We start from the raw sequence: 24759 nt of genomic DNA, 5'->3' as shown, positions 1-24759 counted from the left end.
GAAATCTATTTTTGATAAAAGGCTCCATGCATGGTGACGGTGATGTTCCTTAGTCTGGCTCTCCTGTAGGGATTGTGTTGTGCGCAATTTGGTTTGTACCATTTATTATGTTCTTGTTTTGTATTATCATATTCAATTATTTTGTAAATATGTTTTATTTATTTATTATGGTTTTATTGTATATAAGTTGTTGTTTGTAAGATTTTTCAATAAACAAAATTAACCCCTCATAATGGGCACAGCGGGTGTACAGACCCGGGAACTCAGCACAGGGATGGTGGGAACCCCTCATAATGGGCACAGCGGGTGTACAGACCCGGGAACTCAGCACAGGGATGGTGAGAACCCCTCATAATGGGCACAGCGGGTGTACAGACCCGGGAACTCAGCACAGGGATGGTGGGAACCCCTCATAATGGGCACAGCGGGTGTACAGACCCGGGAACTCAGCACAGGGATGGTGAGAACCCCTCATAATGGGCACAGCGGGTGTACAGACCCGGGAACTCAGCACAGGGATGGTGGGAACCCCTCATAATGGGCACAGCGGGTGTACAGACCCGGAAACTCAGCACAGGGATGGTGAGAACCCCTCATAATGGGCACAGCGGGTGTACAGACCCGGGAACTCAGCACAGGGATGGTGAGAACCCCTCATAATGGGCACAGCGGGTGTACAGACCCGGGAACTCAGCACAGGGATGGTGGGAACCCCTCATAATGGGCACAGCGGGTGTACAGACCCGGAAACTCAGCACAGGGATGGTGAGAACCCCTCATAATGGGCACAGCGGGTGTACAGACCCAGGAACTCGGCACAGGGATGGTGGGAACTCCTCATAATGGGCACAGCGGGTGTACAGACCCGGGAACTCAGCACAGGGATGGTGGGAACCCCTCATAATGGGCACAGCGGGTGTACAGACCCGGGAACCCCTCATAATGGGCACAGCGGGTGTACAGACCCGGGAACTCAGCGCAGGGATGGTGGGAACCCCTCATAATGGGCACAGCGGGTGTACAGACCCGGAAACTCAGCACAGGGATGGTGGGAACCCCTCATAATGGGCACAGCGGGTGTACAGACCCGGGAACTCAGCACAGGGATGGTGAGAACCCCTCATAATGGGCACAGCGGGTGTACAGACCCAGGAACTCGGCACAGGGATGGTGGGAACTCCTCATAATGGGCACAGCGGGTGTACAGACCCGGGAACTCAGCACAGGGATGGTGGGAACCCCTCATAATGGGCACAGCGGGTGTACAGACCCGGGAACCCCTCATAATGGGCACAGCGGGTGTACAGACCCGGGAACTCAGCACAGGGATGGTGAGAACCCCTCATAATGGGCACAGCGGGTGTACAGACCCGGGAACCCCTCATAATGGGCACAGCGGGTGTACAGACCCGGGAACTCAGCACAGGGATGGTGGGAGCCCCTCATAATGATACATTCATCATAATTTTAACAAAATGTTTACGAATCTAACGAAAATTCATATTTTGTACGGACACAATACAATTTTTTTTTATTAATACGGAACGGATCGAAACGAAACAATTTTTTGAACGGTGCCCATGTCTACCCCCCCACATCTCTGTACCCCGATACCATAGTCTGTAACATCAGATAGAGGACATTTCTCCTCCCACTGACCACTATGGCTGAACATTGTTTTCATCCTGCTGACCACAGACCCAAATCATTTGTCCCCCCTGACCAGCAGTATAAGGGGCACTATGACTATAATATTGTGCTGACCCCTCTACTCTATATATTGTGTTGTATATTACAATAGTGCTGACCACTCTACTCTATATATTGTGTTGTACATTACAATAGTGCTGACCTCTCTACTCTATATATTGTGTTGTACATTACAATAGTGCTGACCTCTCTACTCTATATATTGTGTTGTACATTACAATAGTGCTGACCTCTCTACTCTATATATTGTGTTGTACATTACAATAGTGCTGACCTCTCTACTCTATATATTGTGTTGTACATTACAATAGTGCTGACCTCTCTACTCTATATATTGTGTTGTACATTACAATAGTGCTGACCTCTCTACTCTATATATTGTGTTGTACATGACATAGACCAGCTACAGTAGTCAGGAATGACAGCGGTGACACAGGAGGTGACACAATTCTTGTAATTTTTGGGGTCATTCATGGCAGAGGATATCGGAGGATGGAGCTCACATTGCTCACTTAGTCACCCCCCCTAAATCCCAGCCCCCCTATATACCAATATACAATTAATGTACTTCTTTCTATTTATCTTACACCCCCCTTATCTCAGTGTCCAGCTGGCTGTACAATCACTTCTCCATTACTTCCTGGATACACCTTGGGATGTGACACACCCTGCATCATCTACCCTCCCCCCTTCCACCCACCTCACCAGGTGCACATTTTTCCTATGCAATCATTGATCACCGTTCTCATTAAATAAACAGCCATAGATCGTTCATTTGGCAGAGTGTGCAGGAGCTGAGCGATCAGATAACAGCCGATGTGGATAGAGCTGTAATATTAAAATCAGGAGAAGTGTGTCCTGGGTTCTGTAATGATCACCATACACTATACAATCTGATGATGGTACATCTAAAGGAAATTCTACAATCAGATTGTATAGTGTATGGCTAGATTTATAGAAGTACATAGGAGGGAATGGATGGAGTCACTAAGCTGTCAAGCCGCATTCACATCTCTGTGTAGCGGGAACTCGTATTCCTGCATGAGGAGTTTTTTTGACATTTTGGAGTGTTTTCATTCATCATACATTGGGTAGACCATTCATTGGAATGTACTGCCCTATGCACAACAATTGTTCCAAAGAAGCTCTAGAATTTTTTTGGAGTGGAGTGTGGTGCTTTTGTCACATCGCTTTCTCTGAATGGCTGAGCACCAATCAGATAGACTCTACTGTGTTCTGGGTATGAGACAGGAAGTCTCGGTTTGAACCCGGAACACAGTGCTGTATACTGTATGTAGACTCAGCCATATACAGCTTATACCGCACATCTATCGGCCTCACATGTTGGTGAAGGACATAGTGTGATTGGACCAGCTTGGCCCAAACTATGTAAAGTGCATGAAAATCTGGAGCTCATCTTTAATGGATAGAAAGCATTCCAGTCATTGTCATAGATTAGGACTGAACTTGCAGAGTGGGGTACACTGACCTCATTTATCTGTCAGCCGGTGCTCTGTGACCTCCACCCAGATCTGTTATATAAAGGTCCGATTTTTCACCCTGCTTCTCGGTCACTGGCTTTGATGGATTGGCTGCTGAAACCCAATTTCTGAGAGACAGAGGCATTGAAAATTTGGTTATCCCAACCATGCTTAAAGTGGAACCTCCACCCTAAAGAGAAGTTCCACTTGTTTGCATCCTCCCCCCCTCCACTGACATATTTCTTACTTGAGATGCCAGAGCCTGCATCTGAAGCCAATGGACAAATTGGTTTGGGTGAGGACATCGCTGGATCCCTGGACAGGTACTGTAAGTGTCCTTAAATTAAAAGTCAGCAGCTACAGTATTTGTAGCTGCTGCCTTTATTTATTTTTTGGGGGGGGGAGTCTGGAGCTCATCTTTAAAGCTCCTAAATCTATTTCCTGCAAGATTTATCACCGCATGCAGAAGGTTTCATTTTATTGGTTTGAGACTTTGGGGGTTTTCCCATAAGCCTTTTCAGTAGGCCGTATTATTTATTTTCGTTTGTTGGGGGTAGAGAAATATTTAACCCTTAGCACTATCAGGGGTCACATGTCTGCCCTGTCCGTCCTTCTTCAACATCCTCCAGCTACTAATTCACTAATTTGAACTTTCATTGAATGTACCTCACATGTTCCTTGCCCTCTTCAGCCCCACTCCAATTGTGGTAGGTAAAGATAGTATTGTTGGTGTTACAAAGACCTGCATATTGAACCTATTTAGGACATTTTTGTTACATTGTTATCCCATAAGGTGACCTTACTTGTGGCCATCACTTTGACTAAAAGGTCACAAGGATGTTTTCAGACCAAAGATCTCCTTTTTTTACTCAAACTGGTCTCTGCTTTTCACCTTAATGGACGGATTGCAATACCCTCCCCCTCCCCATGTCTGGCACTAGTTCACCCTGAGTAGATCGCTCTCCATTGTCTGGATGTGGTGGGAACGGTCGGGGTTCACCTTTCAGGAAAATGTTTTTTTTTGTAAGCAGATGGATTCCCTGCTTAATATTCCAGAGGTTAAATAAAGATTCTCCATATTCCAGATCTGTTATTACTAAGTGATTTGATCGGTTCTTAGGGGATTCAGTAGATTGTTTTGCAGGTCTATGAGTTGTGTGATAAAGTTCCTCCTCCTCCCATTACAGCCCACACCACTAGAGTAGTGATCACTTCTTGGACTTTTCATCATCAGGTTTCTGTGTCTCAGATCTGGGAGGTCCGCTCTTCCTTTTACATTCTCTAAGTTTTAGAAGGTTGATGTATTGACCAGTTTGTCCATTCTGATCTCCCACCCATGAAACCTCTGCTGCAGTCAGAACTCATTCATTTAGTGGTGATATCTCTACTGCGGATAAATGACAACTTCCAGTTTGGTGGCTATGGGTGCTGGAGCCACCACTGTCCTAGCAACCAATCGTGCTGTGCGAACCGGCCACCTGCATCCTAGCAACCGATGACGTCATTGGTTGCTGGGATGTAGGTGGCAGCAAAGTAAATGTCTGCATCCGAGCAACCAATAATGCCGCCCAGCACAGTGTCACTGGGTTGTAGGACACAGGTGGTCAGGAATATGTGATTTAGTGATAAAGAAGTTAAAATGTATTTCATTTAATCCATAATGTCACCTGGGAGCCCATTACTCTACTTTCAGTTGTCTGTATGGGAAATGTCCTTTGCAGTGAGATTCTGTGGGGAGCAGATAATCCCGCCGGTCAGTGTGTTTTTCTTTGGCACATTGGAGGGATCTACATTGCTGGATGTCATGATTAATTATGGATTTTTTAGGTTTTTCTTTTGCTGTTGTTTGGACTTTGTGATGTTCTTTGTTTTTGTTGTAAATGAGTAACCAGGCATACTATGTACTTCTTACTCACGCTTGGAGATGTAGGGTGTCAGGCGCACACCGACATGTTATCCTGCTGGACATCATATGACGCCCAGTCAGGATAACAGAGCCACTTCCCGGACGTCATTCTGCATACGGCGGGCGGGAAGTGGTTAAAGAGGCAGCCACTTACAACAATCATACAGACTTACAAGAGTACACTGAAACAGTGACTGCTTACATCAAAAAGTGCATAGATGTGACAGTCACCAAGGTTATCACCACACGTGCCAACCAGAAGCCATGGATGACAGCAGAGGTTAGTGGGCTGCTAAAGACCAGAGATGAGGTATTCAGATTAGGAGATAAAGCAGCTCTCAAAACAGCAAGAGCCAATCTGTCTCATGGCATCAAGAAGGCAAAACAACTATATTTAAAAAAAAATATCAATAAACACTTTAGCAACGGCAAAGATACACGAGTCCTGTGGCAATCCATCTAGACCATCACTAACTACAAGCCCCTGCCACAGGCCAGTGATGATGATACTTCTCTCCCGGATGCACTCAACCACTTTTATGCACAGTTTGAGATGCAGAACCAAATACCTTCACAAAAACGACCCATATCCCAAAACGACCGGGCGCTCTGCTTTTCTCCAGCCGACGTAAGGAAGACCCTGTTTGGGATCAACCGACAGAAGGCTGCTGGCCCTGATGACATACCTGGACGTGTACTTAGAGGCTGTGCTGTACAGCTGACAGATGTCCTTACAGATATCTTTAACATTACTCTGAGCCAGGCGGTTGTCCCTACGTGTCTTAAATCCACCACCGTAATTCCAGTGCCAAAGAAGTCACCTGTGTCCTGTTTAAATGACTATTGTGCCATAGCACTAACTCCAATATTGAAGTGCTTTGAGAGGTTAGTCGTCCATCACATTAAGTCCAGTCTTCCAAACATGCTGGATCCATATCAGTTTGCATACCGTCCAAACCATTCCACAGATGATGCAGTATCCTCTACCCTCCACTTGGCCCTTACTCACTTAGAACAGAAAGACTCTGATGTTAGAATGCTGTTCATTTCTGTTCATTGACTTTTGCTCAGCATTTAATACAATAATTCCTCAGCAACTTATCACTAAATTAAACTCGCCGGGCCTCAACCTGCCCCTCTGTAATTGGATCCTGGACTTTTTAAGCAGAAGACCTCAGTCAGTCTGTGTTGGCTGCAGAACCTCGAGCACTACCACACTGAGCACGGGTGTCCCACAAGGATGTGTGCTCAGCCCACTGCTCTTCACACTGCTGACCCACCACTGTACTGCCAAGTTCATCTCCAACCATATCATCAAGTTTTCAGATGACACAACTGTGGTAGGTCTCATCAGCAACAATGATGAAATACTCTACAGAGAGGAAGTGGCACAACTGGTTAAATGGTGTAGTACAAACAACCCGCTCCTTAATGTAAGCAAAACAAAGGAGGTTGTGATGGATTTCCGGAGAAATTTTGTTGATCACCCCCCCACTGACCATCCACAGCTTGACTGTGGAGAGAGTAAGCAGTACTAAATCCCCGGGAGTACACATCTGTGTATAGGTTTATAATTTTATTTTTTTTTAAGTTCCTTGCTGTGTTTTTTAAAATATTTATAATTATGTGGCCATGTGAGATACGACATTTTGTTCTACAGTATCTCCTCACATGTAGTAGAATGACAATAAAACTTGACTTGACTTGACTTGAATAAAGATGAAGTCAGATGTCAGGTCACACAATTTCCATATCGTCACTTCCTTTCCAATCAAAACAAAAATTTAGTTGCAAGCCTTCTGAAATGGAAAGAGATTTGGGTCACACATTCACCCAGACAGAAAGAGATCATATCCTATTCTTTGCTCACAAATCCTCCTTTTCCAGCACTGTCCAGGAGTCCGGATATAACATTCTGACCAGATGGTATACAGTCCCCACTCTTTTACACAGAATTTTCCCCACAACCTTTCTTACCTGTTGGAGGTGCAATATGCCAGGGGAACTCAACTTTGTTTGACAATCCCTTGTCTATTAAAAATTCAAAATACTAACAACATATTACAAAGCCCTCCACAACTCTGCCCCCAGCTACATCACTAACCTTGTCCAAAAATACCAACCAAACCGTTCTCTTCATTCCTCACATGACCTCCTACTCTCTAGTGCCCTTTTTACCATCTCCTATGTTCACCTTCAGGACTTCTTCAGAGCCTCTCCCATCCTCTGGAATCCTCTACCTCAATCTGTCTGACTATCTTCTACCTTGTCTTTAGGTGATCCCTGAAAACCCTTATCTTTAACACCTTCACCTTCTTTGTTTCTGTTATATATACATAGTTATATAGTTGGTAAGGTTGAATAAAGATACCAGTCCATCCAGTTCAACCTGTGTGTGTTTATGCCAAAAATCATATCCCATATCCCTGTATAATGTGCCCATGTAAGAGTTTTTTGAAGCTATCAATACTTCCTGCTGACGCCATCGATTGTGGAAGTGAGTTCCACGTCCTAACTGCCTTGACAGTGCAAAAACCCCTACACAGTTTGTGGTTAAACTACTTCTCCTCCAATCTCATTGAGTGGCCCCGTGTCTTCTTATACTCACTGAAACTGAAAGGTTTCCACCCTATACTGAGCTCACCATTGAGGTATTTGTATATTGCTATCATATCTCCTCTCAAGTGTCTCTTCTCCAGGGAGAAAAAGTTTAATATTTGTAGTCTTTCCCCGTAACTGAGATCTTCCAGCCCCTTTATTTGCTTAGTCGTCATTTTCTGGACTCTCTCAAGTTCCAGCACATCCTTCCTGAGGGTTGGTGACCAGACCTCAATAGAATGCTCCAAATATTGCATATAAATGATCTTTCTTCATATATTTAGGCCAAAATGTATTCTCATCTATTTCTTTGGTGAAAATAACCCAAATCAGTGAATATTATTTAGTCTGTAGGAAAGTCATAGAGTCCACAAACTATGGGATATACCTAAAAATCGATCAATCCTGATGCTCTGATGGCCAATCTCATTTCTTAAGGCCCTAAAATGTCAGAACAATATAAATTTCCCCCCAAATGACCCCTTTTAGAGAAAAGTAGACAGTCCAAGGTATTTAGAAAGAGGCAGGGCGTGTTTTATGAAGTTGTAGTTCTTGTCACAATATTTAGGAAAATTAAGAAATCATTTTATTTTTTACATGCTGTCACCACTGCAGTACAGCGGTTTTTATTTTTTTACATACAGTGCCTATAACAATACAGTGTTACCACTCTGGGGAGGTAATCAGGATATATATATTTTTTTACACACTATGATTGTTTATAGTAGTGAATTTCATTGCTATAAGCAAGCATTTTTACTGTACGAAATGGATAAATTCACTATGTATTGTTGAGATTAGCTCACATGGTACAGATGGGCCATGATTGGCCCTATCTGTACCATGTGATCATTGTGACTGTCAGGGGCCTGCCACCACTGTACAGGCGAACATGCGTGCGCGCCTCTGGCCGGATCAAACACCAGCGCCTGTTTCCCTGTGTGCTCCAGTGCGCCTCTCAGGCGAGTGCGTGGCAGATGCGCATGCACGCACAGCAGGCCCATTCGCGCTAGCGCCGGTTGGCACCAAGAGGGCTTTAAAAGGATTGCAGCTGCACTCATGCAGCGCTGTTTCATCTGCAGCTCTGTAGCTGAAACCTGCTTGCTGTTCCTGCTCACTGACCCGCCTCCTGTTTGACCTTCCCTGCTCTCAATCCGACCCCGGCTTGCCTGACTACTGCTTATGGACTTCTGCTTGATACCTGTTGCTGAACCTCTGCCTGTTATCTGACCCTGTGTTTAGCCTGCTGAATCTGCCTGCCTGATTACCCATTTGACCCGGCTTGCCTAACCTCTCTGCTGCCTTATCCAGTGTGTGTGTGCCGCATCTTCTGGTTTGTCCTGTCAGTTCCAGCTGCAGCTGCCTTGCATCTACCAGCTTCTCAGGTCGCTGACCTGCTACTGCCACAGCCATCTCTGCAGTTCCAGCCACCCCTGAGGGATCTCCTTCCTGCTTCAGTTCCTGATGCTGCAACTTCCAAGGCACTCCTACCCCACTGTGCTCTCGAGACCACTGTTCCCACTCCAGTGGCTCTTGAACCAGAGTTGTATGAGGGGTCTTCTCCCATCAGTCGGGCTCTAATACCAGGTACCTAACAGTGACCAATCACCGCGGGTAACACAGTTGTACACAATGAATGGCATGAATCAAAGCCATACATTTTTTACAATTGTCATGTTATCTGCTGTGATTGGAGACAGAAATCACATGGTACTGGCAGTGGGCCGGTACATTGATCAGTCATCAGCGGGTGACAAACTGCGTCAGAGTTTGGCCCTGCGGGGTCGTGCGAGATACGTTCTGGGAACATCATATGACATCTTTCCAGAACAATATGGCTCCTGTTTGGCCGTCATATTACAATAGGCCGGGTGGGAAGCAGTTAATAATAAATGGTAAAAAGGGAAGCAACTTTATTGAACTCTTGTAAAATAGAAGTAGTGCTGCGCTATAATCTAATAGATGTGCAAAATAAGGTGCAAAAGTGCTAAACGGAAGATTTAAATGGAAGAGGCAATATAAAAAGATCAATATACATCAAATTCCTGGCGATACAATAAAATGGTATTCCCGCGCTACTAATAATGTGCAAATTTTAAAATAAAGCTGCAACACTGAAGGTAATGTCAGAACCAAAAAATAAATGTAAAATAGAAGTAGTGCTGCACTATAATCTAATAGATGTGCAAAATTTAATGAACTCTTTTTATAGAATTCTGACTTCTATTTTTTTTTTCTGTACAGGTGAATTGAGGAACCAAGATTTTGGTCATGTTGGTCATCAATAAAAGGAAGTCACATGGCAAATGAGCCATATATCAATGTTCTAAACGTCATAAATGCTTTGGATCCTCTTCAACATTAATCCAGCCTCAGAGGACAACATGAGAAAAGTAATTTGATTGTTCTGTAAGTGACAATGGCTTTACAGTAAAGTCCAACCCATGTATACATAAGAGGAGTCATTTCAGAAGATATTTCTTGTTTTGAATGTGATAAAGGTTTTACAATGGAGGCAAAATGTATCACACACCAGAAGGTTCACACTGGAGAGAAGCCATATCAGTGTTCAGAATGTGACAAAACGTTTAAACAGAAGGCAAATCTTATCATACACCAGAGGATTCACACTGGAGAGAAGCCATATCAGTGTTCTGAATGTGACAAAGCTTTTACAACCAAGGGAAGAGCTTATCACACACCAGAGAGTTCACACTGGAGAAAAACCATACCAGTGTTCTGAATGTGGCAGAATGTTTACACAAAAGACAAATCTTATCATACACCAGAGGATTCACACTGGAGAGAAGCCACATCAGTGTTCTGAATGTGGCAAAGCTTTTACACATCAGTCAGCTCTTAACACTCACCAGAGGGTTCACATTGGAGAAAAGCCATTTTAATGTTCAGAATGTGACAAATATTTTACAGTTAATGCAGGGCTAATCTATCACCAGAGGATTCACAAGCTTCAGCTGCCGAGAGGAAACTCTGTAAGAAGGAGTAATATTAGAGGAGTTATGAGTGTCCCATTAGTTTCATTGTCCCAATGTTATCCCACAAGCTAGGGAAGATGTCAAAAAGGCTGAAAAAAGACAATAGTCCATCCGATTCAACTTGTGTTTATAATGATTTCCCATATCCCTGTATGTTGTGTCCTTTTAAGATGTACATCTAAGAGCCTTTCAAAAATATCCATACTCCCCGTAGCCACCACCAATTGTGGGAGAGAGTTCCACATCCTTATTGCCCTAACAGTTTAGGGTTCAATTGCTTCTCCTCCAGTTTCATTGTGTGCCCCCATGTCCTTTTAGGCTCCCTAGGACTGAATAGTTAATTTCTTATGCTGGGATCCCCATTGTGATATTTGTAGATCGCTATCCATGTCCCCTCTCAAACGTCTTTTCTCCAGAGAGAATAAATTTAGTGTTTGCAGCCGTTCCTCATAATTGAGGTCCTCCAGTCCCCTTATTAGTTTTGTTTCCCTTCTTTGGACTCTCTTCAGCTCCAGCACATCCCTTCTGAGGACTGGTGACCAGAACTGAAAAAAACTCCAGATGAGGCCTTACCAGAGTTGTATTAAATGTCAGAATTATAGTTTTGTGTCTGGAGTATATCCTTTTTTTAATGCATGCTAATATCCTGCCCGCTTTGGTAGCTGCAGCTTGGCACTGTATGTTGTTGCTCAATCTATTATCTATTGGCTTCCCTAGATCCTTCTCCATCCTTCATTCTCCCATCTGTTCTCCACATTGTGTATATTTTTAATTTTTTTTTGTTTGACCCCAAATGCATTACTTTTAAATTTCTCCACATTAAACTTTATTTTCTATTTGTTTGCCCACTCTTTTATTATGCTCAGGTCATTCTGCAAAATTTCTATGTCCTGTGCAAGTTTATTACTCTGCTTATCATTGTGTCATCCGCAAAAACTGAGACTGAACTAGTTATCCCATACGCTATATAATTTATGAATATGTTGAATAGGACAGAATCTTGAGGTACCCCACTCACTACTCCAGACCAGTCTGAGTACATGTTATTTATCACTACCCTTTGGACACGCCGCTGTAACCATTTTTTTTACCCAAGCACAAACCCTATGGTCCAAGCCTGCAGACCTCATCTTGTAAATTAAGCGTTTATAGGGGACTTTATCAAATGCTTTTTCAAAGTCCAGATACACCACATCTATAGGCCTCCTCCTATCTAGATGGTTGCTTACTTCCTTGTAGAATGTTTGCAGATTGGTCTGGCAGGAACGTCCTCCCATAAACCCATGCTTGTTACCACTAATGATGTTCTTCTCCTCAGTAAAACTTTGGATATAGTCCCTAATCATCCCCTCCAATAATTTACCCACTATTGATGTTAGGCTGACTGGGCTGTAATTCCCAGGAATTGCTCTTTTTTGAATATTGGTACCACATTATCTTTTCTCCAATCAGCTGGTACCAATCCTGTCAGTATGTTGTCCACAAAAATCAGGAATATTGGCCTGGCTATAACTTGACTGAGTTCTCTGAGGACTCTCGGGTGTAAGTCATCTGGTCCTGGTAATTTACTGTATTTGTGATACGTTTATTAAAACTTTCATTGACTCCGAAAGTGGAAAAAAAAAAAAGTGTTTCCTGGTTGTACTGATGCCTGTTTTCATCACTCGTATGTAAGTGACGCCTGAGAATCGTGATTTTATATAATCATACAGTACTTCACTATCCATCCTTTTCTTCTCTCCACAACGTTTAAACTTGGTTACCTACTCCGCAAGCCCCAGAATATATTTCTAGAGGATTTTACTGCACCCAATTATCCGGCTTATACCAGATCTGATTGATCATTGCCTGTTTGACCCCAGACTATGAAGCTGGTGGTCTATGATCTCTGGTGAGTGGGGTCACAAAGGGGAGTGTGGCACGCAGCACCAGTCATCTTTTTTGGAGAACATTTGCACTTTTTTTGGAGCACCTTGGAGCACTTATCACTTTTTTGACCGCCTTTGTATATTTTTATTAATAATTATTTCTCTTATGTTGTAAGTATCATTGTAAAGTTACATTAATTAGGTTTTGTCACTTGATTTATATATCTATCCTGTAGGCGCTGTGAAAAATAATATATATATATATATATATATATATATAAATATAAATATAAATATATATATATATATATATATATATATATATATATATATATATATATATTTTATTTTTTGTTAATTGACTCCGGCCTCCGTTAGCCACGTGGGTATGTCATGTGTTGTGTTACTAACACTACATCGCTGTCAGTAAACCCTTATTTTTCCTACGTAAAAACTGTGGAGAAGAAGGCATTAAGTACAGTTGCCTTCTTTCTGTCATCTGTACCCATCTTCCCATCCTCATCTTTTAAAGTGATTTGTAAAGGCTCTTTAAAAAAAAATAAAAAATTAAAACATACATGTTATACTCTGTGCAGTTGGTTTTGCACAGAGCAGCCTGGATCCCCCTCTTCTCTGGTCCCTCTTTGCTGCTCCTAGTCCCTCCCTCCTTTTGCGTGCCCCCTCAGCCAGCAGCTTGCTACAGGGGGCACCCAAGCCAAGTCAGGGCTCCTTGTATCCATTCAGACACAGAGCCCCAACCTGGCCCTCCCCCTCTCTTCTCTGTTTGGCTTAGTGTCTTATATTGACAGGAGCCAATGGCACTGCTGCTCTGCCTCAGCCAATCAGGAGGAGTGTACTGGATGGCTGAAGGGATCATGGACATCACTGGAGAGAGAAGGGGCTCAGGTTGGTGATGGGGGGGGGGGGGGAGGCTGCTACACACAGAAGGCTTTTATCTTAATGCATAGAATGTATTAAGATAAAAAAACCTTCTACCTTTACAACTCCTTTAATGTGCAATGTGCTCCGATATTGTATTTTTACTGTTAATTAGTAATGAGCTGAACACCCTCCGATTCGGTTCACACCAGAACATCTGAACATGCCAAAAAGTTTGTTCGAATATGCATGCTAGACCATGCAGACACGACGCTTGTTCTGTTTTGGATAATAGGAGGAGGTGAGGAAAATAACAATCTTATCACATAAGTCGGGGCTTCTCCATACAGCGACAGTCCGAGGCTGATTGATTGACACAGATCCAGGACCTGTTGTTCCCACTAGAGGTGTTCAACCTAACAACTTAATAAGCATTGCAGACTTGGGTGGTATAAGCCCTGCCAAGTCAACAAGATCAGGTAAGCCTCAGTGTGTGTGGTGGCGACATCTCTGTTCACTCTTTCAAGGTTTACACCGGTGGTTGAAATCTCCCATATATTTAATGGGACTACACATTTAATTGGACTTTTTTTGGACTTTATAATTTTTTTTTTTTTGGATTCTATTTAGTGCAGCTATCATACTAGCACATTTTCACATCAAGTCTCACTTTTTACAAGTTGGATTCACATTTTATTATGTATGATTCCTTGTTTATTTGAATATCACTTTTACCTTTAATTTTTTTATTTGTGGTGCAGTCACAATACTAGCACATTTTTTCAAAAATCTCACTTTTTCTTAATTTGACTCACATTTCACCATGCATGAGTTTTTCTGTTTTTGTTGTATTTATGTTTAATGTCATATTTATTCATTCATACATGTTTGTTTCAACCTTAGCGCTGCACTCATTTATATTGACTCCTCCATGCATGATGGTGGGGCTACGGAAGGAGTGACTGTGGACAAGGAGCTGGTGGAATAGACCACTTTGGCAGATGCATTGGAAGGCAAACTACTCTGAGCCTGGGTGACGGAGGATGAGGAGGATGAGGACAGCTTTGTTATCCACTCCAACAACTCTTCTGCATGTTTTGGCTCAATAAAATGGACAGCAGCAGGAAAAAAGGACAAGCGTGCCCCATGGCCAGGTGCTGAGGATGCACCGTGTCCACGACCAGCACTGTTGACTGTAGACACAGAGCCTGCCTGCCCTCTTTTAGTGGCCTGTGAGCATCTGCCTCTCCTTGGTGGCCTTCCGGACATGATGTATTTTTTGTTTGGTAACACCACACTACACTGTATTGTGTGCTGTGTACAGCACAAGAAAAGTAGTAGAAACTGTACACCATGGAATGCACTGTAGATATACGCTACACTGGATGCTGCAGAGTTAGAGATATAATATATATATGGTGGCCTGAACATATGGGAGGAGCCCAGGGGGTATTTAACCAGCCCGCCCACCTGTGGTCCTTGTGAGTTTCCTGTGCGCGATACCCACCCTCCCATCTCCTTTTCAGGGCATTTCTCAAAATCATTTCTCTTCACAAAATATTCTAAATATTAATTTCTAATCTTGGGTATGCCCCCTTATTTTGGTACACCGTGCATCAGACCAGGGCACACTTCAGGTCCATTTCATGTTGTAAAGTCTCATGGTAAGTCTATCTTGTTCATATCCATATCAGCCATAAGGCTTTAACCATAAATATATATACACTGCCTGAAGTAGATTAGAAATAGTACCCCACAGAATGCACTCTAGAATGTAGATCTAGGCTACACTGACTGGAAGCTGCATATATATATATATATATATATATATATATATATATATATATATATATATATATATATATATATATATATATTTCTTTATCGTACATCACAGGGCCTCAAGTAATTACCAGTGCCGGAAAAGAGTGCCCACCATTGCCAGCAATCAGTGCCTATTAGTGATGCCAGTCAGTGCTGGCTATCAGTTCTGCCCCTCAATGCCCATCACTGCTGCCCATCAATGCCGGCTATCAGTGCCACCCATCAGTGCCTACCAATGCCACTCATTAGTGCCCACCAGTGCCGCCTATCAGTGCTCAGTGTCCATAAGTGTGTCACATTCTTGCCTCCTCATCAGTGCCACCTAATCAGTGCCCATAAGTGGCGCCTCATCAGTGCCGCCTCCTTATTTATTGACAAAAACTAAGAAAAACTTTTTTTTTTCAAAATTTTCAGTTTTTTTTTTTTTTTTTTAGGAAAAGATAAAAAACCCAGCAGTGATTAAATATCACCAAAAGAAAAGCTCTATTTGAGTGAAGAAAATGATAAAAATTTCACATGGTTACAGTGTAGCATGACGGTGCAATTGTCATTCAAAGTGTGACAGCGCTGAAAGCTGTAAAATGGACTGGGCAGGAAGGGGGTGTAAGTTCCCGGTAATGAGGTGGCTAAAGTGGTTGTAAACCCACAAAAAAAAACTGCAAGGCAAAGCCATGTGCATAGCATACTAGCTCATTATCAAATACTCATCTTAGATCGAAGCCCCCGCAGCGCTCCCAGCACACTGCTCTGCCCGGCGACATGTCTCCCGGAGTTATATCCGGGTATCGCATTGTGATTGGCCGGAGCCGCGATGATGTCACTCTCACGCTGGGTAATGGCGCGTCAGCTGAAGCAACGGCACGAACGAGCCGTTTCTTCAGTGATCATGTTGCCGATGACGTTGGCACATGCTGATACTGGGGATATTTCTTGAACCGTGCAGGTTTAGGAGATATCCAGGGTAGCTACAGGTAAACCTTATTATAGACTTAACTGTAGTAAAAAGTGGTCTGTAAAGGGTTTACAAGCACTTTAAAGTGAATAGTTTGCGTGCTTAAAGAAACTTGAAGTCACATGTATGTTAAAGTCGTTTTTTTCTTTCATTTTAGTGGCATTAATACATAAAGTTTCAACTTGTGTCGGAGCCTAAGAGAAAAGAGGTTTACCGTATATATACTTAAGTATAAGCTGAGTTTTTCAGCCCATTTTTTAGGCTGAAAACCCCCCTCTCGGCTTATACTGGAGTGAGCCGTACAGCAGCCGTACCTTTGATTACTAAAACAGCGGGTGTCTCCCGCTGTGTTATGCAGTCTGTGCGGCCGTCCATTGTAACAAAGCCCCGCCTCCTCCTCGTCTGTGATAGAGGAACACTAATACAATGCTGGGAAACTGTATCAGTGTTCCATCTATCACGGACGCGGCGGAGGCGGTGCTTTGTTACAATGGACACCCGCTGTTTTAGTAATCAAAGGTACGGCTGAAGATGGGCACAATGAGGCTGCAAATGGGCAGAAAAATAAGAAAAGACAAGGTGCGCCAGACCAAGTGTAGTATTAAAATTAATTTAATAAAAAGAAAGCCAAATGATTACTTACAAAGGACCAGTGATATCAAGAAAATAAAAGGGGGGATCCAGGGTGCAAGAGCGAGGTCATCAGGCGGTCAGAGGTGCAGTCCACATGATGGAAGGCTGACTGTGTCCAAAGTCCAGGATCCAGATGGTAAAAGAAGCCGCTGTGATGGTAATCAAGCCTCGGAGGATGTAATGATCCAGAGCGCTGCGGTTTCCTATGGTATGGAAGATGGAGACCAGGGACCAGAACCGGAAGTGCGTGTCAGCATGGCATGGAACGCAAGCTACGATGACCGGAAGTGACGTATCACAAGCAGCCAATCAGATGACGCATTTCACAGCCTCCGCTGTTTCCTCAGATGTACCCTAAGACCGATCCCTGGTCTCCATCTTCCATACTATAAATTAATACTACACTTAGTCTGGCACACCTTGTCTTTTCTTATTTTTGTCTCCTAGAGTTGTGCTTCCACTCTCAGGGTTGCAGCCGCTAGTGTACTTTGGAACTCTTATTGACTTTACATCAGAACTTTGTTTCCCCCTTCTTTATATATCTCTTGGCATTTTTATTGCACATATTGATCTGGCGCCATCTACTGTTTCCTTTTCATTATGGCTGCAAATGGGCACAGTGAGGCTGCAGATGGGCACAGTGAGGCTGCAGATGTTTACCCAGTAGCTTCTGCATTTTCCCACCCTAGGCTTATACTCAAGTCAATACATTTTCCCAGTTTTTTGTGGTAAAATTAGGTGCCTCGGCTTATATTCGGGTCGGCCTATACTCAAGTATATACGGTACTTTATGATTATTAAGATAATTGTGTAATTGTAGGTATGTCCATTGGGGGAGAAACTGACCATCAGCCCCGGTTCACATTGAGCTGCGGGAATGAAGCTGTGCGGGTTCAGCTGAACGATTTCACTCCCGCATGTCAGTCCTGATTTCGGCCGCGATTACAGAGATATCTGTGGAGGTTTCTGCATAGATGTCAATGTAAATCGCAGCCCGAAATCTGAAAAAGTAGTACAGAAACTACTTTTTGAAAGTACAGAAACGACTTTTTGAAAATCGGTGTGGCGCCTCAGACGTGGCATCACACCGATTAGGACGGTGCCATTGACAGCAATTCCCACCGATTTGACATGCAAATCGCATGTCAAAACGCTCCGGTGTGAACCAGGACTAACATATTTTGCTATTCTTCTCTGGATTTATCAGCCCTGATTGTAGACAATGAGACACCAAATGTGGAGAACTGTTTTCAGTGGGGGGAATCACATTTTTTTTGCATACCCGGAATAAATTCCAGATTGTTTGCTATCGGAGTGAGGGGGGCCAGGAATTCAGGCCGACTTGTAGTTGAGTGAAATTGTGTGAAATACTTGTAAGGTGGTACCAGTAAAGGGGTGGGGCTTTAGTGAAGATGGATACAAAGATTTCTGTATGCACAGTAGAAATGTAAGTGGGAGGGGAAGCATTTTCAATCGTCCAGTCTTTATTCTGAGAGTGACAATGCCAATCAATAACTCTTGTGAGATTTTAGGAGATAGAACTGATATGATGGACTTTAATGGTAACAGTAAGGGACATATGGACAAAAATTATACTTAATGTCTTTATTATAAAAGATAAAGATTCTTTTTTACAAACATAAAATCATTAGAAAATGACTTGGATATCAATATTGTTCTGGAATTATTTCTGATTGGGACTCTAAAAACAGAAGATAAAACTGCAGCTGGAGGAAGAGATTCACAGGACGCAATCACTGTGTGTAAAATGTCCGTTCCGTGCCAAAATGTATTATTACATGTTATTTTATACATAGATAAGAAAGGGGTGGTGTGAGATGTTATTAAATAGAAATATATTATTAAAAGCTAGCAAAAAGAACAATTGCAAGGCCCCTTTCACACGAGGCGGAATCCGCTTCCACGGAGTCCGCCTCGGTCCGCCAGCTCAGCGGGAGATCTGTCCGTTGATCTCCGCTGAGCTGGCAGATGACAGGTCCCTCTCTGCTCACTGAGCGGGGAGGGGCTTGTCAGGCACCGCTGCCGCCTATGGAGGGATCGGATGAAAACGGACAGCATGTCCATTTTCATCAGATCTCATCCGATCCGCCAGCGATGGACCTGGACGTAGGGCCATCCGTCTGCTTTTAGCGGATCGGACCGGGTCAGATGTCAGCGGACATGTCTCCGCTAACATCCGTAGCTCCATAGGCTAACATGGAGCACCCGTTCATGTCCGCCGTCAAAACTGACAGGCGGACCTGAACGGTCCGATCGTGTGAAAGGGGCCTAAAACCTTGAGGAGGGGGGAGTAGAGACAGAGAGAGCTTCTAGTAGAAGATGTGTCTGTGTGTTAGGTGAAGGTTACAGAACACATTTCAACAGCGAGAATAAAATAGAGCCTCTTGTGCTTAAATGAACAATACAGTGAATGTCCATGTCATAAGGAGAAGCACACAGGGAGATCTGTGATTATAACTTCCCCAGCCTGCACACCGATTGTTTCTGAGTGCCCCCTGTATCCTTCTCCGGCTCCCCTCTGTGTTCCTCCCTTCCCCCCTTCTGTGTGCTCCTCCGTTCCCCCCGTCCTCCTCCGGTCCGCTCCCCCTCCATGCACACTCTGGTCCCCCCCAGATCTTTCAGGATGGAGAGCGAACCTTTTCTGAATGGACAGTGTTCACGATGCTTCAGTTTATGAATGGAGCCCCCTTTCCATGTTGAGGGCATGTGGCCTGGTACAGTTCAGGAGGGGGGGGGCGCTCTCGTCCCCCTCTTTTCTTGCGGCCTGCCAGGTTGCGTGCTCAGATAAGGGTCTGGTATGGATTTTGGGGGTATCCCTATGCCATTTTATTTCATTTTGGCACAGGGTTCCCCTTAAAATTCATACCAGACTTGAAGGGTCTGGTATGGGTTTTGGGGGGACCCCCACATATATATATTTTTGGGGGGTTTGGGGTTCCCCTTAATATTTAGAGTAAACCCAAAAGAGCCTGATAATGGACTGGGGGGGCATGCCATTTTTTTCAATGTGTTTTTTCTATATTGCCGAGACCCGACAGTTCATTACAGCCGAGATCAGTTTTAAATGACTTTTTTCCTTTAGAAATGTAATTTTGCTGTGGTATTGTGCTAAACACAGGAAAAAGGCGCCACTTTACAGGAATACTATAGACACCCCCCAGGAACAATATTTAAAGGAATTTTTCATTTTTATTGTTTCACTTTAACCACTTAAGCCCCGGACCATTTAGCTGGCCAAAGACCAGAGCACTTTTTGTGATTCGGCACTGTGCCGCTTGACCTGACAATTGCGCGGTCGAGCGACAAGGCTCCTGAACAAAATTGACGTCCTTTTTTTCCCACAAATAGAGCTTTCTTTTGGTGGTATTTGATCACTTCTGCGGTTTTTGTCTTTGCGCTATGAACAAAAAAAGAACAACAATTTAGAAAAAAAAGCAATATTTTTTACTTTTTGCTATAATAAATATCCACAAAAAATATATTAAAAAAAAAAATTTTTCCTCAGTTTAGGCAGATCCATATTCTTCTACAAAGTTTTGGTTAAAAAAAATCAAAAAAAGTGTTTGGTTTGCGCAAAAGTTATGGCGTCTACAAAATAGGGGATAGTTTTATTAATTTTTTTGTTTACTAGTAATGGCGGCGCTTAGTGATTTTTATTGTGACTGCGACTTTATGGCGGACACATCGTACAATTTTGACACATTTTTGGGACCATTGGCATTATTACAGCGATCAATTCTAAAAAATTGCATTGAATACTATAAAAATGTCACTGGCAGTGAAGGGGTTAACCACTAGGTGGCGCTGTAGGGGTTAAGTGTGTCCTAGGGAGTGTGTGACATGACACTGATCATCGCTCCCGATTACAGGGAGCGCTTATCAGTGACAGTCTCATTAGGTAGAATGGGGAAATGCTTGTTTACATCAGCATTTCCCCGTTCTTCCCCTCCGTGAGACGATCGCGGGTATCCCCACGGACATCGAGTCTGCGGTACCCGCGATCCCGCTTACGAAGCTCCAGGCACGCCCGCAAGCTGCCTCTTAAAGGGCAATGTACAGGTACGTTAATCTGTCTGTACGTGCTTTTCTGCTGCAGTATATCTGTGTGAGGCAGTCGGGAAGTGGTTACCGTATATACTCGAGTATAAGTCGAGTTTTTCAGCACATTTTATGGTGCTGAAAATGCCCCCCTCGACTTATACTTGAGTCAAGCACTTTTCTGCAGCAAAAAATTTAATTTTCCGAACCAACTTTGGGGCCCCGTATCTCAGGGCCAAATGTCATTCTCTGCTGCAGAAAAGTGCTTGACATTTTCTGAACCGATTTTGGGGTCCCGTATCTCAGGGCCGCTTAGTGCTAGGAACCCCACATTTGGATATTTTATGGGGCGAGTTCCAATGGGTTTGCACCCCAAATTTGGGGTTCTTAGCACTAAGTGGCCCAAAGATACGGGGCCCCAAATTCAGTCAACAGTTTCCATCTGCAGCAATGTCATTTTGGGACCCTTTGGGTTCAGAGACCCCAAATTTTGGCTGCAGCTAGGGGGCATCTAGGAACCCTTAACTACCGAGTTTGAAGTTCGGGGGACCTATGGCTGCAAATGGGCACAGTGAGGCTGCAAATGGGCACATTGATGCTGCAAATGGGCATTGTTGACCCTCTTTTCCACTTACAGTAGCTGTGCATTTCTCACCCTCGTCTTATACTCGGGTCAATACGTTTTTCCCATTTTTTTGTGGTAAATTAGGGCCTCGACTTATACTCGGAACGACTTATACTCGAGTATATACGGTAAGTATTATTAAAATCACTGCTTCCGAAAAAAGTCTGTTTTTTTGCATTGATACATGTCCCCTGGGGCAGGACCCCGGTCCCCAAACACTTTTTATGACAATAACTTGCATATAAGCCTTTAAAATTAGCACTTTTGTTTTTTCATGTTAGTGTCCCATAGACTTTTTAACGGTGTTCCGCGGCTTTCGGATTTGCAGCGAACACCGCATATTGTTCGCTGTTCGGGGAATAGGCGAGCGCCCGATGTTTGAGTCAAACTTACATTCGATTCAAACATCAGGCTCATCCCTACTCATGATATAAGATAAATGTACAACACTCTCTATGTGACACCAGTTTGTAGACTCCACCTTGAGCTTCCGAGAGATAGTCAGCAGCCATGCAGTTCTGTGACACCACCTTAGGTGATGGAGACACTTCTGCTGTCAGTTCTGCTATAACATCAATGGTCTCATTGGTTATCTGATCCATGACTCCAGTACACGGGTTCATCTTACTTATCTTAGATGACTTTGATTCCCCATCCCGTCTATGAAGGGCTCACTGCATAAAACATATCCACTCCAGAGAAAATGTTTCTTCTCACTGGAAGGCCAGGGGAGTATTGGGAGAAATTGAGGCTTTCCCTTACAGATATGGGAGGAGCAACATCACCTAAAGTACAGCTATGGGTGGGATTGAAGGGAAGACATTTTAGGGGCTCCTTCCACACAAGGAAATGTTATCTGGAAGGACTAGGAATCTATTGGACCAATGGGAATTAAACGTTCTGCAATTACATTGAGAAACCATAAAATGTTACTGGCCTGTGATTGGCTCTCCTATTGTTGGTGAAGTAAGTGAGATCCCCTTGTTGGTGTCATTAATGGAATTTAAGAATCCATGTGAAATGTTTCTCCCAAATCCAAAAAGGTGACCCCCCTTGAGTAGGTACCCATCCTAATATTCCTAATATGAGTTTGTAGTCCCCGATACTACAGGAAACATGTGGGCAATCATTTACACCTTTTACAGCAGGACAGTAAATATCAGAAGACAATTCAAACATAAGACCAACAGCAGGAAGTCTTCTAACTTAATGTGTAATGTAATTTGTCATTAGAATTCCCAGAGTTCCCTCCGCAACATCGTTTTATCACCTGTTATCCTGTCTGTAGATCTGTTATTTTCCCACCTTCTGTAACAGGATGACAACCCTCATCATTCTGCAGTAACATTACACAGCAGTGTTATCACCCTGTACAGGGAAGTCTTAAGCCCCATACACACGATAGGACTTTTTGACAACAAACATGCAAATTAACTGTTTTAAGGCAACATCCTACCGTGTGTACGTACCATCGGATAAACTTTTTCGGTTTTCATCGGACAAATGCTGGCTGTGCAAACAGACACATTTTCTGAGAACAAAAGTCCTATGGTGCAAAATCCTATCGTGTGTACACAAGTCCATAGGACTTTATTCCAAAGTACAAACACGCATGCTCAGAACCAATGCAAAAGATCAGACAACATTACAGAAGTTGACCAAAGGGTGGCGGTAAAGAGCTGAAAAACCACGTGATTCGGTGAAAGTTGGCTGAAAAAGTCCTGCTGTGTGTATGCTTAATTAGTTTACGGCCAAAGCACTTTGTACAAAAATCCACGGGAAAGTTTGTACAAAGTCCGATTGTGTGTGTGAGGCTTTAAGCATACACATGGCATGACTTTTCAGGCAACAAACACAAACGTAGTGACGTTTCAACGTACTGACGACACTTCAAAAGAGGACGTTCCATTCTCCGGCGCCACCCTTTGGTCAACTTCTGTATTGTTGTCTGATCTTTTGCATTGGTTCTGAGCATGCATGTGTGTAGTTTGCACAAAAGTCTGATGGTTTTGTGTACACACAATCGAACTTGCCGATGTCAGACTTTTGTTGCCGCCAAGTTTGTCTGTTCGCACAGCCACCATTTGTCCCCTGAAAACCGAAAAACTTTGTCCAATGGAGTGTACACACGGTCGGATGTTGCCTTAAAACAGCTAATTTGCATGTTTGTTGTCAAAAATTCCAATCGTGTGTATGGGTCTTTAGATAGATGATAAGTAGATGGCCGGTACACACGATCAGACTTTTTGACAACAAACATGCAAATTACCCGTATTTATCAGTGTATAACACGTGCCGGCGTATAACACGCACCCCAAGTTTAGGAGGGAATTTTAAGGAAAAAACTTTTAGCAGGGAAGTTTAAGGAAAAAAAACTTACATTTAAATGCCCATCAATGCAGCCTTATCAGTGTCCATCTGTAGCCTTGTCCCCCATTGCAGCCTTGTCCCCCATTGCAGCCTTGTCAGTGTCCATCAGTGGTCTGCAGCCGATTGCAGCCTTGCCCTGTGTCGTTTGCAGACATCTGGCATTTAAAAATGGCGCCTCCGCTCTCGGCAGCTTTAGGCCATTCTCGGCGGATTTCAGTTTCACTCGGCTTTCGCCAGCTCACGCAGGACTGTGAGAGCCACCGAGAATGGCTGAAAGCCGCCAAAGCGGGCGAGAGCCGCTGAGAACGGCCAAAAGCCGCCGAGAATGGCCGAGAGCGGCCGAGAGATGCCAAAAGGCTCACAATCGGCGGGGGATCGGCGTATAACACACACCCACGATTTTCCCCTGATTTTAAGGGGAAAAAAGTGCGTGTTATACGCCAATAAATACGGTAGCTGTTTTTAAAGGCAACATCCGACCGTGTGTACGCTCCATCAGACAAACTTTTTCGTTTTTCATCAGACTTTTGTTGGCTGTGCGAACGGACAAACTTTCTGGCAACAAAAGTCCGATGGAGCAAAGTTCAATCATGTGTACACAAAACCATCTGACTTTTGTACAAACTACAAACATGCATGCTCAGAACCAATGCAAAAGATCAGACAACAATACAGAAGTTGACCAAAGAGTGGCGCCGGAGAATCGAACGTCCTCTTTTTGAAGTGTCATCAGGATGTTGAAACGTCACTACATTCATGTCTGTTGCTGAAAAAGTCCTGCCGTGTGTATGCTTAATTAGTTTACGGCCAACGCCCTTTGTACAAAAATCCACGGGAAAGTTTGTACAAAGTCTGATT

General features: G+C 43.6%; 1 long non-coding RNA gene and 1 pseudogene across 1 annotated transcript in view; one reads left to right on the top strand and one right to left on the bottom strand.

Annotated features, from left to right (window-relative positions):
• Window positions 1–11527, top strand: part of LOC141126612 (uncharacterized) — an 83596-nt gene extending 72069 nt beyond the window's left edge. The window contains exon 2 of the long non-coding RNA XR_012241415.1: window positions 9940–11527. This is a non-coding gene — a long non-coding RNA (uncharacterized lncRNA). The remainder of the gene's footprint in view (window positions 1–9939) is intronic.
• The window catches only part of LOC141126578 (uncharacterized), a 1610887-nt pseudogene that overhangs the window by 215049 nt on the left and 1371079 nt on the right, over window positions 1–24759 (bottom strand).

The sequence above is a fragment of the Aquarana catesbeiana genome, linkage group LG02 (genome assembly GCF_042186555.1).
Source record: "Aquarana catesbeiana isolate 2022-GZ linkage group LG02, ASM4218655v1, whole genome shotgun sequence".
Taxonomy (NCBI): domain Eukaryota; kingdom Metazoa; phylum Chordata; class Amphibia; order Anura; family Ranidae; genus Aquarana; species Aquarana catesbeiana.
Note: the sequence above shows the minus strand (reverse complement) of the source record. Positions and strands in the feature narration are given on the sequence as shown.